Here is a 16,329-nt window from a genome sequence, read left to right as displayed (position 1 = left end):
GTATAATTGGGCATGGCTACCTTGTATGTTTGGGTTTTTGCATATATATATATGTATATATACATATGTGGGCAGTGTATGTGTGTGTAGTGTATGTAGGTATATGTATGTTCCCTTATGGAACCTGTAGCTAAGCAGGCTGCTGGCAAACTCCCACAATCCTCCCATCTCTGCCCCAGATAACAATGCTGGTGTGGCAGGTAAGTCGCTTCTTTTTGTTTTCATGTGGGCACTGGGATCTGAACTGATGTCCTTATGTGTATGCAGCAAATATCCCTTTAGTCCTGGCTCCCATGGTTCTGGTGGGAGGCTCTGACAATCATCTCCTTCCACAAGATCTGTCCCAGGCCCTATCTGTCTGCACTGGCTGAACGATGCCTCCAGCAGCAGCACAGAACATTATCTGGGCCTAAAACTATTTTGTCTTCCCTTCTTGGGGTGTGCTTGCCATATTCTTAACACCAAGATCCATTTCAACCAGTTCTGGTGAGACATTGAGATCAGATTTTCCATTCAGGGCTGTGGCTCTGTTTCCCATTGCCCATGCTGTGACACAGGAACACAGTGATCTGAGTTTGTTAGCCTTGCTTTGGCCTGGCTTTCGGTTGCTTCTGCATGTGCTTCCCAGCTCATCTTTCTGCCCTTTGTCTTTCTTGGCAAACCATTTGTCCTTCATAGTTACCTCCGTTGTTCTAACTGGCGTTTCTCGCATACCAGCGAATGCCTCTGGGCCAGTTCATCTAGTGCTCAGACACTGTGAGAGATGTGCCACTCTAAGCCAAAGGCCATAAATTCAGTGTCTGAAATGTAAAAAACAGAAATGGAAGCTTGGGCTGTGGATGCTCACTGGTAAGATGCTGCCTAGCAAGTGCTAGGCCTTGAGTTTGATCCCCAGAACCACAGACACACAATCACAAAGTTAAAACCTTGTTTGAATTCTGTCTGTATTCAGCCTTTGCTTTCTTCTTGCTTATTGCTTACAAACTTCTATTGGGAAAATTAATAAACAAGTTCATCACTATCCCACCCCTTTATTTATTTTTCTGTCTCTAGAGAACATGTTCAAACTCTTTGCTCAGTATTCTTTCTTTGAGCATCAAAGAGGGAAGGGAAGAAAGAAAACTGTAGAGAACAACGACTGCTGTCCCAGTGCTATGCCTCCATCCGCAGGCTTGATGCTGCTGTTTTCTGTACACACACTAAAGTGAGCTCTCTTCCTTCCTCTCCAAACTTGAGAATCCTTTGCTACATTGTTGAGAGACAAAGGAAGATATCTGTCACTGCTGGACAATGATATTTGCTAAATCCTGGTTTCCTCCTCATTGATTCTCAAAGGACCATGGATATCCTGATTAACTATCTGTAGGATTCAGAGCCGCGTCTTATCTCCATGTCAAGCTTCTCTGGGGATGACAGAATATGCTTACATCTGGGGCCTGCCAGGCATCCTCACATCTACAGCCTACAGAGCATCAGTGGTCCATAAATCTTCTCTTGGAGGACTTGTATAAAATGAGGTTCTGACTGTGAAGTAAAAGTTTTGCCCCCTCTTTCACACCTAGGTCAGGAAATTTCATTCCTTGTTGTCCTGCCTCTGGATTTGAGTCCTTTTGTCATTCAATAGGTTGATCTTTCATGTACCAGACATGCATTGTATCCACTGAGACATCGATTCTTCTTCCTCAATAAGAAATTAGAAGAGAGGCCTCCCCCCAACCCCGTAATATACTTTCCTCTCATGATACAAGTACTTCCATTTCCCTCTTCCACATACCTCTCTCTCTCTCCTGGCACGTTGCTGGGCCAGTTCCTCAGAACCTATACCTTTGTTTTCAGTTTGCTTCTCAAGTGACATCTCCATCTTTCATAGTGCTGACCTTCTGCTTGGCTAATTTCCCTACTACAGTAGCAAGATGGGTTTGGCTTTGCCATGCACTCCAGCTTTAAATTGCCAAGGGCACCAATAAATCACCTCTTACTTCTCTGCTCCTCCTCAAATCTCCCTCCCTTGGGCCAGACGCTGCTCTTTGGAAATTTATGGAAAATAGCCTTCAGCAGGCCGGCTCCTCCAAACAGCCATTGGCTTGTTGTCTATCCAGTAAATAGAAAACTTGGAAACATTTTGCAGAATTTTTTCACCTTTCTTACCTTCCAGCCTTTGTAGCCAGGCCAACCTGGGATTCCACTCCAGAGTCTGAACACAGGAAATAAGCTTAGGAACCACCTAGGTTTGTTGATTCCTGGGCATTCTTAGGCCTGGAGAGTATTTCTGTCTGGCTCCACTGGCTACAGACTTTGGAGGGCAGAGCGAGGACAACTCAAAAGCAAGAGGCAAAGCTGTTCCTGTGTCCTGGGTCTGACCTTAAGACAGATCAGGCAAAGACACACGTCTTTCAGGCCCCATATTGATGCTGCACTTGAAGTGCTGTGAAGGCCATTTCCTATGAACTACCAAGGGTTTGAAGTTGCCTTTCTGTTGGGAAAGTACAAGTTTATTCTTTGGAATATTCAGTGGCCACTCAGCTCAAAAATATATCTTTTCCTTTGTCCTTTATGTCTGTCCTTGTGGCCTTTTGTCTATGATAAGGCAATTCTTTCTCAGAGACCATTCTTTCACATCTGGTTTGTGAAAATGGCAGACATTTGTCTCTGGGGGAAAGGTTATGCTTCATTCCCACAGATTAATTATAGACCACAACTGTTGGAACTCTGAGAAATGACTTTCCTCTGCATGTCCTTATTGTCCTCCTGTATATTTTTCAATCTGTTTACAAAGGATTACCTATCCATTTACCAAGGAAGGTAATAATATTTTAGATTGAGGATTTTGGTTCTTCTCTGCTTAGAAGGATTTCTGTTCACATAAGCTTTCAGCTAAGCCCTAGGAATCTGGAATGCAGTGGGATTAGCCAAAACTCTGGGCAAACCCCGATGAAAAATGTCTCCTGAGATCTGCCACACTCTTTCCAGAGGAGCAGCACCATAAACCTATGAGCTCGGAAATCTTTGTTGTTTTGCTGATTATTCAGTGATGAGAAGACCATGAGGAGGAGCTAAGGAAGAGAGGACCTGCTTGTGTCTGACCTCTGAAATGTGAAGCAAGCAGTGTGAGTCCCAGAATAACACTTTCTGCACATTTTTTATCAGTGGGAGTCTCTGGGAGAATGGAGAGTGGCTTTTATACAGTTCAATAGAGTAAGAAAAATACATAACTCTTCATAATATATTTTTAAAAAGATTTAGTTTATTTGATTTTATGCTTTTGAGTGTTTTGCCACCATGCATGTATGGATGAATTCTAGTCTCCAGGTCACAGATCTGAGTGTCTTGCTTTAGTAATGTTGGTCTCTTCCAAACTTTACTTTGTAAGTTACACTTCAGCTTCCATTTGCCTACATGGTTCCACTGGAATGTGCAAGGCTGTGCTTGAAAAGTCCTTCAAGCCAAAGATAGTCTTCATATGAGCCTAGAGTAGAAATGACCTCTGACTTCCCAACAGAGCAACTGAAGTTAGGAAATGCTTATCAGGGATCTCGGAAAGTGAATTCTCCCCTCTGGCTATTTTTCCTTTATCCAGTGTCTGTTCTCTTTTTCTCCATATCTAGCCGTGAGTGTTGTGTTTTGGATGTAAAATCTTCCTCTTGGGCCAAGGTGTTTGAACATTTGGTCTCTAGTCACAATGTTTGGAAATGTGGTGAGATCTTTAGAAGGTGGAGGATTATGAGGCTGATTCTAGCGATTATGGTCTCGCCTCATTCCCTATTCACTGTTTCTAGACTGTTGATGATGTAATATGACACACTGGCTTTCTGCTCCTGTGTCCATGGCTTCTCTACCATGAAGGACTGTGTGTCTCTTGACCTGTAAGCCAAAATAAACTTTCCCCTTGAGTTGCTTTTGCCAGAGTGTTTTTTATCACAGCAACAAAAGAATAACTTAAGATAAAGGGAGTATGAATTTTTTTCTGGTGCTGGCAAAAATCCCAAGGAACTGCATGCAGCCAGTGGAGGCTCCCCTTAGTAAGATATCAGAATGCAAACGTTAGAACAAGCTTAAGAGAGAACAAATTTGCTTATAAAATACTGGGGTAGCAATTGAGGAAGAAGGAGTTTGAAAATTATAATTGTTCTGAAAGTGGAGAGATACAGGGAGCCGTAGTTGAAGCTGGTGCTCTACCAGGTGTCGGGTCAAAGGATGTAGCAAGATGCTGGCAGGGAAGATAGATGCAGAAGCTATGAAGAGTAGAACTAGGGAAGAAGTATGAATGTGGGTCTCAAAGGTGCGGCCTGAGAATTGATGCTGTGAGGAGAACTGATGCTGAGGTCTTTTTCAGATGGCGTGGATTACACGGGACAGAGCAGGCCTGCTAGATAGGGGTCAAGTGTGAAGGAGGATGAAGACAATGGAAATCACTTAGTCCCGAGCTTCTGTGTGGTCTATGAACTCCCTTCTGGTCCCACAAGTTCTTGTGGGCAGGGCTGTGGGCTGTGCTCTGGGTTGTGGTCAGTTCTTGATGGTCAGTGTTACAGTATACTTCAATGCTGTTTTCTTAATTTCTACATATGCTAGGTTTACCTCCTGGATGAGCTCTTTGACAACTGAGCTGTGCCATCTTGAGATTATCACAGAACCAGGGCTCATGAACGTTGAAATATGATAAACAACTGAGCAATAGCTTCCTTGCAACACCTCTGCCTGCCACCACTTTTGTGGAAGAAAGGACACATTTTGTACAGTAACCACATTCCGAAGAACTGCTCATTGCTATTGAATATGGTGGAGTCAGGCCACTAGCAGAGGACTTCCATATTTTTTAATGTGTACCATCTGCCATCTCTCAGACCTGCATGTTTATCTTGAGCTTTTGGACCACTACGGATTCTTGGGCTTCTGGATCTACCTCTCAAGCAGTAAATATGATAGTATCTGTTCTTATGGGACTTGCTTTCCTGACTTATAGTGCACACACACTCTACAAATTAGTTTAGCCTCCTGTCTCAGTACTTTTCAAATGACAATCCAGAGTCTACCAAAATTAGAAGGAGCTGTGAAACTGTGAAAAAGACAAAACTGAAGATTCATTCAGGTCCCACCTGGGCCCACTGAAACAGGATGACTGGCTTAGGTCCAGGGATTTGCATTTTGGCAAGTTTCTAGTAGTTTTAACATACTCCACCCTAAAGGTTTAAATAACCAGACGTTCCTCCATGCCAGCTTTGTTCGGCTCCAAGTCTCTGTCCCTCTGCTTTACCTTGTTCTTTACTCAACCACTGTTCTCGTTGTGGCACCACAGACTTCCTGTTCCTTCCTGCACGGAGGGACCCTCACCCTACAGGCCCCTCACTCTTCTGATCTCTTATGACTTCTGGACATTCATTCTGTCCTCAGTGCCACTTCAAAGGACCCATCTTGTGCTGAGATGTATGTCAGCTGCTCCCACAAGTCTCCAAAGCCACACTAAGTGGGAATACTTGGGCCTCTGTTTTCCTTTTACCCCAAGATGTTAAGGATGGTAGCTGGGAATGGGGTGAGATTTCTGCAGGTTTAGTCACTAGGGAAATTGTCTGGGTTTCTTTGTAAATGGAAGAGAGAGGATCTGGAGATGCAGCCACCGGGTGACTAAGCATGTAGAAGATGAGTGACATCACCAAGTACCCACCCCTCCCCCCAACAATAGAATATAACTACAACAGAGAAAACACCATCAGCTCTTCATGAATCTACTCTTCATCCTATGGTTTTTTTTTTTTAAGTGCAGATATAATAACAAAGGCAGTTTTTATAAAGGAAGTCTTATCATGAAACCATTTTGCAATCTTCTATTCTGACTGGATCATGCTAACATGCAGCAGGAGGCTAGGAAAGCCAGGGTCTCTCCTGGGATTTCTGCTGAAGTTTTGCTCAGCCTCCAGATCAGAGGTGGGGAAGCAGCTCAGTGTTGTTGGGAGAAAGGAGAACAGACACCATTGTTAGCTCCTGCTGATAATAGTGAGACCTGCGTGGGCAGACATGGCTTAGCAATTGGCTGGGGGAGCATGTGTCTCAATACAGTGGTTGTTCCTCACCTTTGTGTATAGCAAGGCTTGGCAGGCTAATGGGAATTAGGAAGCCTGTTAATCCTGATAGACGTTCCAGTTTGAGAAACCCACTTCTAAAGGTTAGCTTGGGGTTGTCACGAGGCTGATTAGAAAATCCAAAGCTAGTGTTCTGCAGCCTGCGGACCTCTCCTTCACTTGTCCCTTAAAAGGGACTTTTGAGAAATTGTTCCTAGATAAGCAAGCTCTTTGCTCTGTGCTCACACACATACTTATTTTCTGAATGCTGACAATTATAAGGCAGACATTGTATTTGCTCAGGCAAGTAAGGACAGACATGCCTTTGGGGTTGAAAGACCGTTGATGGTGAAGGAGTTCAGGGGCTGGGAAGCCCTGGATTTTCCACAAGGGATTTCTGCCCCATGTACTCCAGAACACCTGGGACCTTAGAGGCAAGGATTTGAGGTCTGTTACAAACAGCATTGAAAAAGGCATGCATGGTCTTGGCTCTGTAACCCATGAGACTTGCATGCAAATGTCTATGTATTATAAATGCACATAAATGTCTCTCTCTCTAAATGTCTACTAATGGGCTTTCAATTCACTAGCCAGGATAGAATTATACCTTCTCTCTTGCATTTGCTCCCTCATCCAAAACAGGTAAGGACAGGGGTCCAACTCTAACCTTTAGTAATGCTGAGTCAAAGGTCACTCAAAGACCCCCATAGACAAGGTCCCCAAAAAGGACAGATTCTTTGGGTTCCTGGACATAGACTTTCCATGGATAAAGTGAGATAAAGAATGAGTGGGTGTCAGATAAAGCCAGCAAGAGAGGATTATGTTGCTCCTCAGGAGCTTCCTATTGAGTTCTGAAAACCATATCTTCTATTTAGTAAGCAGAATTCATGCTCTTGCAGACAAGGCTTTGACAAACATGCTTCAAGAAGCTTGTCCCCCACTGCATCAGGAAAGCAGGGCTTGTCATCATGAAGATCTTGACCATTTAGGCTCACTTGGCATCCAGCAGAGAGGTGAGAAGCTGGCATCTTCTCATCTCTCTGATTGGTTATTAGCAACATTTTAATTAATTAATATTATTTTCCCATGCTAGACTCAAACCCAGGGCCTTGTGCATGCTAGGAAAGAGCTTCACTCTCCACCCATCAATAGTTTACAAGTCAACTAGATGGGGGACTGGTGAGATGCCTCTGTGTGGCTATAAAAGGAAAAGAGAAGTCGTTCAAAGAACAGGTACCCCATCACTCCAGATGGAGGAAGACAAAGAGAAAACAGCAAAAGCAGGGGCAGTGTGAGGAGAAAAAAAAACAGACAGAGGAAGGGATTCTCTCTGAACCCGATCAGCCTGGCTTGTCAGCCTCATTTTTCTTTGCCAATTAGTGGAATGAAATGGCTCAAAACCACCAAATCAGCCCAGAGCATACTCCCCTCTAGTCTGCGTGATCTTTTAAGCCCTGTCTGGAATTTTCTGCTCATTTCTACTCTGTGGGCATGCCAATCAGGCATCTGATTATGAGAAACCACACCATTCAAGTTTAGGATTGTAGAAGTTATTCCCAGGATTTGAAATGCAAACTTTTACGTTTGGATAGCTCTGCACCGTGTTCAATTAGGAAGTTGTTCCTTACAAAGTGTTGAAACCGAGTCCCTCTGTTTAACATGTGGATCAGCATTGAGGCTCAGATCATGATCTGACTTATGTAGGTGGCTTTTCGTAGGTAAGTGTACCCAGTGGATGAGAATCTGTCCTTAGCCAAAAAGCACAGGGGGTTACATCTATTTTCACCAGTTCTTCAGAATCCTCATTTGAGAGATGTCAAATCTCCTCAGAAATAAAGATATTTTAGGTGGTATTTTAATTTTTGATTTGCTTTGACTAATGCTTGATAAGAGGCAACTTAAGAGGAAAAGAATTTTTCTTGGCTTATATTTTGAGGGGAAGTCCATAGTAGCAAGTAAGGCACGGTCGCGGGATTGAAGCAGTATGAGGCGGTTGGTTACTCTTCATCCAGAATCAGAAAACAGAGTGCATAGGAAGTGGGTCTGGGCTATAAATTCTCAAGCTGCCCCTTCCCACCTCCACAGCAAGGCTTCATCTCTGAAAGGTTTTACACTCTTCCAAAACAGCATCACCAGTGGGGGACCAAACACCTGAGCTTGTGGGAACAGTAAACCAGTGGGGGACCAAACACCTGGGCTGTGGGAACAGTCCACCTTCAAACCACAACAATGGTAAACTACATTTCCACACAAAGCCTAAGACCCCTTGGATTTAAGGGTGAGGAAACCCTAGTCAGAAGCACATTCCTTGAGATATGGGAGTAGTCCCTTGACCCAGAAATGGCTTCCTCTTCAGAGATCCCTGAGCTGAGCGTTCCCATCCTCTTTGGCCTTTTTTATGATGTAAGCAGAGTCACTTTGGCAAGCTTCCGTAGGATTACTCCGCTATAGATGGTGGATGGCTACTCTTGCCTCTGCCAGGGGTGCTGTCATGGTTGGAATGGGTCCTGCTTGGACTCATGCTCATGTGATTAGAACTTGAGGTTGTCCACATCCAAACTGCATCACCTACTGGGCCTGCATCCAAGGGAAGGAAAGAGTTCAACTCCTCCTGTGAGGAATTCAAGACTCTCAACTGGGGATAGCAGTGTGCACTGCAAAGCTAGTCTTTTGCTCTTTCCTCTTCCCTTTGAGAACGAGTCCCTTCTCTGCCTTTTTGGTAGGATACCAGGTTAGGCCAAATATCTGTCAGCTCCTAGGTATGAAGGTTCAAATGTAGACATTGTAGAGTTCTCTCTCTCTCTCTCTCTCCCTCTCTCCCTTCCCACTCTCTCTCTCAAACACACACACACACACACACACACAAACCAAGTTAGTGAGGAGCCACTTTCGCTGGGGGCTGCATTGGCGGTGAGCACCCTGGCCACTGTCCCCAGAGCTGAGCTTGTGGACCTGACCTCACCGTCCTTCTGGCTTATTTGCTCCAGGCTTCCATTTGCTTTTCCATAAATGGTGCTTCTGTGGCTTGAGGACCAGGGTGCCAAGGCTCTTACAGTCACTGTAGGCCCTGGGGCTTTCTGCTGAAATTGGCACAAGCTTCACTATTAGATTCCGATCCTATCACTTCCCTGAAAGCTGTTATGTGCCCCACCCGTGTGCTAACAGAAAGTCCCTTTATGGCAATGGGTTGGCCGAAGGAAACCCTCTGGAGGACACTCAGAATATGTAGTTGTCTTGTGAGTGGAAGGACTGAGCTCTAAAGAGGTGTCAATGAGTAGGGGGAGGGCTAATTAAGACCACAAGCAGGAAGGGTGGTCAGAGGGGAGTATGATAGCATTGGGGGGGGGGGGTCACGGGAAAGCTCTGTAAGGAATGAAATTGGGGAGGCACCCAGTGTGCCATGATGTTTCACATTGGAGGGCGTGGTCATAGTGACTGTATCTCTTGTCTTCACTGAAATCCAGCCTAATACCTGAGCAGTTGTTCCCAGCCTTGGTGGATTCCTCATTCTTGACCAATCTCTTCCATTTTTGGAGGAGACACCATGATGACAAAGGTAGATTTTCCAGGTTGAGGCTCATCCATTGCTCTCAGGATGAGCTGACCCCCGTGATTTCCCCCTAATTCTGGGAACTCAGCTGCAGAATTTGTGGTAGTGGGAGACTGTTGGCATTCTCCTCTGAGTGAACAAAATAAATTTTATATTATTAATTAGGTGTGCAAAGAAAATACACATCTTTATTTTCTGTGGTGGATCTGTTCTTGTTCCACTGGGTAAAAATACTTTCCCAGTTAAGGCATCTCAGATTCTTCTGGTTTAAAGATACCTTTGATTTTAAAAATGGTCAATGTTAGGGAAAGCATCTTTTTTGGTAAATCTCCACCATTCACTTTTCTATCCCTACCGTTTCTTCTTTCCAAGATGGGGGTCTCATTAATGGTGTGTAGAGGGGCCTCAGATCCTTGAACGTGGGTTCTTATAAGCCATTTCATTGGTAATTAACTTCAAATGAAGATGCTGGTGTTCTTCTGGAGTTGGTTGTGTTCTCAGTTAAAGTAGTAGATGGCCCTGGATCCTGTCACTGGACAGAGCACCCTCATGGCAGCCAGTCCTTCCATCAGTTAAGGGCCACTCACAGCTCAAGTCCATTGGTCTGTGAGATGCTTGTTTCATTCAAAATCATAGGTTAAAACTTTAATCCTCCATGTGACAGTGTCAGGAGATAGTCCATCATTGGAAGAATTCAGGTAATGGTGACTCTCACCGTAGGGTGGACTAGTTATATTTGCAAAGGCTTGTGGGAGTGGGCTTGGATCTCTTTCTGCTCACCTACAACCAGGACAAACTGATCTTCCGTTTATGCTGCATCCAGGGTCTGTGGAAGCAGAGATCAGGTTCTAGCCTCCAGAACACCTTGTCTATGAAAAGACATTAATCTTGGGGTTCTTCTCCACCTTCCAAACTTTGGAACTAGCTCTTTGTGGGCAGGGTGGTGGACAAAGCTTAATCATGTCCTCTTTCTAGAGATTCCTAGCACCCAGCACCTCAGAATATGACTCTTCTTATTGGTAAGCCATTTCCATGGGGGTCAACATCAAATGAGGCTGTTGGTGTGGGTCCTGATCCAATAGGATTGTGTCCTTACATAGATGGCCTAAAAGGGAAGAAACCTGGGCCCAGAGACACACAGAGGAGGAGGATATGAACACACAGTGTCAAACACCTGCAAGCCAAGGAGAGGGACCAGAAACAGATCTTTATCACTGTCCACCTTACTGCCTTAAGACAGAGTCTTGAACCCAAACTTCACTATTCAGCTGGGTTGGGTGGCCAGTGAGCTCCTGAAAGATAGTTTTCTCTGTCTACCTACCCCTGCCCCCAATTTGGGGATAGCAGGCATGGGCATCTATGTTTGGCTTCTATGTGAGTGCTAGGGATTCAAACTCAGGCCCTCATGCTTGCACAACAAGCAAGGGTTTTTTTACTCGTCCAGCCATCACCCTCAGCCTCAGTTTTTTTTTTTTTAACCCTGAAAACCTTAATAATCCTCCAAGTTCTGGTAGCCAGCTTTCCTGGACCTCCTCTGCTCCTGATGGAGAACAGACAAAGCATCCCCCGGAAGCATGGCAGGAAGCTGGAGGCGGCTTACTTTCTATGAATAAAATAATTCATAAGGTGTGGAAAGGAACATTACCCTTCCATTTTGAGGTAGATGTATGGTTTCAGGACTTTGAATAAAGAGTCATATTATTATTCATTGTCTCCACCCTCCATGCATTTGTGGTTAACCCAGGCCCTGCATTGCTCAGACTACCCTTTCCTATTTCCAAACAAGGTTAGTGGGACCATACTAGCCATGCCCGAGGATTTCCTGGATTTCTACTGTCTACTGTAGGTGGGATAGTGTGACACATGCTGCCTTACTTTTCATAGCAGGTGCTCAGGCTTTTATGAGGGTCAGAAAACCTTTTCTGTTGGTTCCTGTAAGTCCAGTGTATGCATTCACCACAGTTGGAGCTCAGAACCTAGCTTCTTAATGGAAGTCTTGGATTGAGTGTCTTTCCCACAAATACCTTCATTTCCTCTCACATATGATGAACCAGGCTCCTCCCAACTGGAAGACTTAGCATGCACAGTGTTATTATGGAAGTAAAAACCAGACTGAGAAACCTCATGTGAGTATCAATGCTTCAGTTTCCTATGTCCATCTGGACCCTATTCTGCTGGTTAACTTAGGTTAAAGTTGAATGCTATCACTAGCTAAACCCCATAAAAATGACTTCGTTGTTCTAAACTTGATTTTATACCTGTCAATTCTAGAAGTCAGATCCAGCATCCTATAAGTGGTAAAGAGAATTCAAATGCCGTGCTGAGGGCAGTAAACATTAACTCTCATCTGGTAAGCTGGCAGCCTGAGAATATAAGATGTTCTTCCTTTGGTGTGATCTAAAAGCTTTCTTGGAAGGCCAAAATTTCTTACAAAGTTTAAAGAAATCAACAGTAAAACCAGTAAGCAGTAGATTAGAGAGAGACAAAGTTGGGATTTTGACCAAGACATATGTATGCACAGTCTTCATAGATCTGGAGCCCAAGTTGGGTGACTCAGGATAAGTTTTATGATCTTTTGGAAGCTCAACTACTTCATCTATAAAATGGGGTAAAACCACAAGGCCCTGTCCCTAAGTACCCTTTGAGAGCTCAACGGGACAGGCTAGAGCTGTGAGCCGAAGCTCCAGCAACCAAACAAGTTTTCTCACAAGAATACCAGCTACCTAATCCACTATGTACTCCACTAGAGATCAAACTGAAGTGGCCAGTTGAAAGGGTAGATCAAAAGTCATGCAGGTGGCATGTAAACACATCATTTGGAAAGTAGAGGCAGAAATGTTAGTTCAAGGCTATCCTCTCTTACATAGAGTTTGAGGTTACATAACAACTTGTCTAAAAAATCCCTGCCCCCCCTTTTTTTACAGCTTAAAGCTAGAGGTCACTGCCTCAGGTGGTCAAGGCTTCTCTTATTTAGTTGTGTCAGAGTTGTATTGCTGCTCTATCATGTGATTAAAGCTTTGGAATTTGAATTTGGTTCTTCAGTTGCAGCTAGGCAACTTGCAAACCCTTCTATTTTCCTAGTTGCTGACCACGTTAAGTTCAAGTGCCCGGGATCTGAAAGTAAAGCCTCTAAGCAGGAAAATAACCAAACCACCACCACCAATAACCAAACTACCACCATCAATAACCAAACCACTGCCACCAATAACCAAACCACCACCATCAATAACCAAACCACTGCCACCAATAACCAAACCACCACCATCAATAACCAAACTACTGCCACCAATAACCAAACTACCACCAATAACCAAACCACCACCACCAATAACCAAACCACCACCACCAATAGCCAAACCACCACCATCAATAACCAAGCTACCACCACCAATCACCAAACCACCACCACCAATAACCAAACCACCACCACCAATAACCAAACCACTGCCATCAATGACCAAACCATCACCATCAATAACTGAACTATCATCAATAATTAAACCACCATCAATAACCAGAGAAAGCATCCCACTAATGTTTCCTGAATTGGCACTGAAAGAAAGTAGATGAGAATTTGATAATGTGGCATCTGGGTGGTCCTTGGTGCACATAGGCCTGGTTTTCATGACATCTACAGTTAGTGCCACAGCTTACACCTTTGCCTTCTTCCAAATCTGTCCTTTGTGAGATGTTTTGTTTCCATCTTCATTAACAGACAAGTTTTATTTCCTCAGACACATGTACCTTCCACCAACTGCCTTTGTTGAAATCCTCAAATCCCCAACTCCAAGAGAGTCCCCTCTGCTGTTCAGCCCTTTGTTCCTTTAAGAAAAGCCTTCCTGGTGGTCTCGCCCACTGAGGGACCTCTGCCTGCAGGCTCCAGTGCCCTCTGTTCGGGCTGCCTCACCCATAGCCTCTCTGTTTGCACAGCTGTCTTGAAAATTTGTAAGGCCCCCAGGACATATCTTTGCCCCACCACATCCCGGGTGTCCACACGTTCTGCAAATTCTGACTGCAGTCATCACTAGTCATTACTGATAAAGATTCTCAAATAAAAATAATTATTTTTGAAGAGAGAACAGAGTTTATGTGATTTTCAGAGCAACCCGACAGATTTGTGACGGGTAAAATCAGATGGCAAGCCCATTTCATGCTTTGATTAAAAGCATTGGGAAATGGATACCTTTTCCACAATAAAGTTTGTCTGTCTGTTTGCTTGCTTGGTTATTTGTTTACTGATTGATTGATTGGTTGATTGATTGATTGATTGATTGAGGCAAGGTTCCTCTATAGAGCTCTGGCTGTCCTGGAACTTGCTCTGTAGACCAGGCTATCCTTGAAAACTCAGAGATCTCCCTGCTTCTGCCTCCAGAGTGCTGGGATTAAAGATGAGAGTCATCATGGCTCATAATATAGTTTCTTACTTGGTGCTTAATGCCCAAGGTATCACATTGATTGGCCCATGAAGCAAAAATGTCTTTTCATTTATCCACTGGAAGGGGACCTAGAACTGGATATTGAATCTTTCTAAATGATTTTGGAACAGTAACTGTTTATTTATCCAACAAGAGATGTCAGCCCCACCGTTCTGTTGTGGTCTTGCTTAGAGCTGAGTCATTTAATCATACGGAGAAATTATCTTATGAGGCAGATAATAAATTTTCTAAGGGGGACCATATTTTTTTGGATATTTGGGGCTTTGGTCTAGGTAGTTAAGAATTCAGAAACAACTGCATAGATGACATGAACTTATCAATAGCAATTCTATTATCCAAAAATGCAACTTGAATTGAAAAGAAAATTTAAATATATTTTTTGAAATCCCAAGAATCTGGAGAAGTCATGGAAATACACATTTCTCGATTTCTGCACCAGCCTTTGTTTGATAATGTTGCCGAATATATCTTATTTTAAAAGATCATTGTGGGATATCAGAGAGGCAGCGGTGTTGCTGTGGAAAGGCAGCTGCCTGGCCTGGCCCTGTGGTGGCGGGTGGATACTGCTTGGCTGTCGCTAGTGTTCGGAGTGTGCCCCACAGCCACCTGTGTATGGGCTTGTTTCCCAGCCCATAGAGCCACTGGAGACTAGTGCAAGTTTTAGGAAGTGAGCCTAGTGGACGGAAGTGGGTCAGTAGGAAGTTTCTCCATGGAGGTGGTGTTTTGGGACCCTGACCTTCTCTTCTTATCTTTCTTTGCTGGTTGCTGTGATGTGGGCAGCATCCTTTGCCCTGTTTTCCTGTCATGGTGTACTATGCAGACTCGGGCCCAAAGTTAACAGGACCAAAATGTCTGCATCTGTGAACCAAAACAAACTGTTCTTCTTTGGAAATTGATTTACATCTGATATTTGCTATCATAAAGGAAAGCTGGCTAAGTGGGCTGGTGGGAGGAGCTTGGGCTGGTGGGAGGAGCTTCAGATCGCTTAGCATAGGCTCTCACCTACTCTAAGTAGCTGCTCAGTGCAATCTAGATCCAACTCGGAGGAAGGAGTCACTGAGAACTCCGTGAAATTCAGTGTTAAGTATTTGATCTAGCAGCTCACACTGCCAGGGCCTGATCTCTATTCTCACCAGGCTGCCACACTTGGAGACAGTGAGGCTGTGCTGAGGTAACAACTCAGGTGTGCCAGGGGCCACATATCAGACATGCCCGCAGGAGTGGAATTAAAATTACTTTTATAACCCGGGCAGTAGTGGCACTCGCCTTTAATCCCAGCACTTAGGAAGCAGAGACAGGCGGATTTCTGAGTTTGAGGACAGCCTGGTCTACAGAGTGAGCTCCAGGACAGCCAGAGCTACACAGAGAAACCCTGTCTTGAAAAAAACCAAAAAAAAAAAAAAAAAAAAAAAATAGAGATTTATTTTTATTTTTAAACATGGTGTGTGTGCGTGTGCCTGTGCGTTTGTGTGTGTGTGTGTGTGTGTGTGTGTGTGTGTGCATGTGCATGCACGTATGTTCAGGTACCCATTGGAGGTCAGAAGAGAGCATCACTTCCCTGAAGCACAGGTGATTGTGAGCCACACAACGTAGTTGCCAGGAACGGAACTTGAGTCTCTGCAAGAGTAGGTTCATGCTCTTAATGGCTGAGCCAACTCTTCAGTTTGTAGAGTAAAAAATGATCTTGGCTTTAGATTGTCACCAGAAGAGACACTCTGGAAAGCCACCAAGTTGTGTTTGTACTTCACGTCCTCCATTTATGACAACCTGCTTCAGGACAAGGAGGCTATGGCCCATTTGGTAAGACAACACTACCCTTGAACAACTCCTACTAGTGGCTGGAGGTCTCGGTGACAGATTCCCTTGTCAGGTCTACCCTTTCAAAAGCCTCATGGTGGCATTTGTCACAACATTCAGAGAACTGTCCTCAAGGGCTTTGCATTCAAACCCTTAGAAGAAAGCAGTCCATGGAAGGGTTTATATAAACATCTCTCTGTATACGATAAACACACTGAAGCGCTATACTCACTCTGTTTCCTCAACTGGCCAGGGCCTATGTGTGTTTTATATTTCACACCGTGCTTCTTTTAGGCCACTGGAAAACAACAGAAAAAAAATCCTGCAATGTGGCATAAAAGCCATGGCGCACCCAGGCCTGAAGAGTGGTTTGCAAGCCGCCGGGCCTCCTCAGGAGCTGGCAAGGGGAGTGTTATTGGAACTCGTCTATGTCTCCTTCTAAGCCCTCGTCTCCTATTTTCTTCCCCGAAGGGAAGGTGTGAAGCAGGAGGGA

General features: G+C 44.3%; 1 non-coding gene across 1 annotated transcript; it reads left to right on the top strand.

Moving 5' to 3' along the window:
* Positions 1-9,575: 9,575 nt before the first annotated feature.
* LOC116092847 lies at positions 9,576-9,733 on the top strand. The gene has a single exon (XR_004119535.1). It is a non-coding gene; the product is annotated as a U1 spliceosomal RNA (small nuclear RNA).
* Positions 9,734-16,329: the final 6,596 nt, after the last annotated feature.

This window comes from Mastomys coucha, unplaced genomic scaffold (genome assembly GCF_008632895.1).
Source record: "Mastomys coucha isolate ucsf_1 unplaced genomic scaffold, UCSF_Mcou_1 pScaffold15, whole genome shotgun sequence".
NCBI classification, from domain to species: domain Eukaryota; kingdom Metazoa; phylum Chordata; class Mammalia; order Rodentia; family Muridae; genus Mastomys; species Mastomys coucha.
This window is presented reverse-complemented; position numbering and strand designations above follow the sequence as displayed.